This window comes from Chinchilla lanigera, unplaced genomic scaffold, assembly GCF_000276665.1.
Source record: "Chinchilla lanigera isolate Chin_1 unplaced genomic scaffold, ChiLan1.0 scaffold00015, whole genome shotgun sequence".
NCBI lineage: Eukaryota > Metazoa > Chordata > Mammalia > Rodentia > Chinchillidae > Chinchilla > Chinchilla lanigera.
The window spans coordinates 214244-216083 of NW_004955416.1; the positions used below are offsets into that span (position 1 = coordinate 214244).

The 1840-nt window shown below is 47.4% G+C and overlaps 1 pseudogene; it reads left to right on the forward strand.

Moving 5' to 3' along the window:
* Positions 1–1768, forward strand: part of LOC102030630 — a 12373-nt pseudogene extending 10605 nt beyond the window's left edge.
* Positions 1769–1840: the final 72 nt, after the last annotated feature.

The window sequence follows — 1840 nt, forward strand, 5'->3', positions numbered from 1 at the left end:
CTTGAGCTCACTTTGTAGCCCAGGCTGGCCTCAAACTCTCAAAGATCCTCCTGCCTCAGCCTCCTAAGTGCTGGGATTACGGGCATGTGCCACCATGCCTGGCTACGGCTTTCATTTCATTACTAACATTGGTATCTTTCTCCCTAGAACAGAACAGGAACCAAGGGAAATTCTTCTAATGATGCTGACTCAGTCTTTGTAAGTATTTCCCACCATCCTCCATCTGGAGGGTGAGGAGAACCAGATTCTTTCATATCCAGAGCCTTTTGAAAGACATATGTGACAAACACCAGGAGTTTCTTCTGCTCCTACTTCAGACAGCATAGAGGAAAGGATATGCCAACTGGTCTTTTCATATTGTGTACCCCCAGAAGAACTCCTGCCTTACCATGACCTTCTTTCCCTAGACCCTCTGACAATCTTCCCATTGCTTTTCCATATTTCTAACCCTACTGAAATTGTGTCCCTTAGCTCCTCTGGCATTCTCACTATTGCACATCTTCTGGTTCCATACCCCTGCCCCTTTTATGTTCTATTACAACATTTCTCCCATTCTCTTCAGTCTCCCGGTCCTGTAGCCCACCCAATGCACTGTCTTCCTTTCCTGTTCCTTCTCACAGCCCTTCTTTCTGTCCCCAGGTACAGTACCCTATGGAGAACTCATCATCTCCCTGGGCTTCTTCCTTGTCTTCCTTTTGGAGTCACTGGCATTATAATACTGCCCTGGGGCCACAGGACAGTCAACAGTGCAGGAGGAGGAATGGGGTGGGAATCCTGTTTCTGATTTCCACAGCCATGAATCTCTGCGCTCACCTAAATGGAGTCCCTTTCGAGCCTTTGTGCTATTGCTGTCACTCTCCTTTCACACAGTGTTTGAAGGGTTCGCTGTGGGGCTCCAGCCAACAATAGCAGCTACTGTGCAGCTCTGTCCTGCTGTCCTAGCTCACAAGGAGCTGGTAGTGTTTGGTGTAGCACTGCGGCTGATAAAGATAGGCACTGGATCTTGATGGGCCATATCCTCCGTCCTGTCTGCCTTGGGCCTAGCCCTAGGGATGGCCATAGCTGCAGGTGACTCTGAAGGGTGGAAGGGCTTAGGCCAGGCCATATTAGAGGGTCTCACAGCTGGCACATTCTTGTATGTGACATTTCTAGAAATTCTGCCCCGTGAGCTAAGTAGCAGTGAGGCCTCTCTGGCTAAATGGGGCTGTGTAGTTGCTGGTTTCACCTTCATGGCCTTTACTGTTATATGCGCCTAAGTGATTCCTGGCTTTTCTGATGGATCTATCTACTTGGGAGGAATGTCCCTAGCCGCAAGGGACACCTCCCAAGTGGCTTTGACCCTCAGACATTTTTGCACTAAGACAATGACATTCATTAGACATCCTGTCCATGGACTGGACTCCAGCTTTTTACCTACGTGACATTCCATTTCTCACTCAGATTGAGAAGGGTGTTGTTTGAATGCCTGTTAATTGGAGAACTGACACAATGACCATCACTCCAGATTTGCCTCTTGTCCAATTTATGCTACTATGTATAATAAAGTGCCTATCTGATCCCTCCCCTTCAGCCATATTGTGCTGCATTTTTCCCAGTTGGATAGAAGCTGCCTGGTATAGAAGGTGGTAGAATGGGGAATGGGAAGGGTGAATGCTGGATACACTATTGTCTTCTCGAATCGGGGCCCCTATCTATTTTGTCCACTGCAGACCATGCCCCCAGATAAGAAAGCATTTCTAAAATGCCAGCAACCTCCTCCCACCTTCCCCACGGAAGTTGAGAAAATAAATCAGCAATTCCAGCATTTATGGAGAAATAGGTTTTCTTCTTTTTTTTTTTT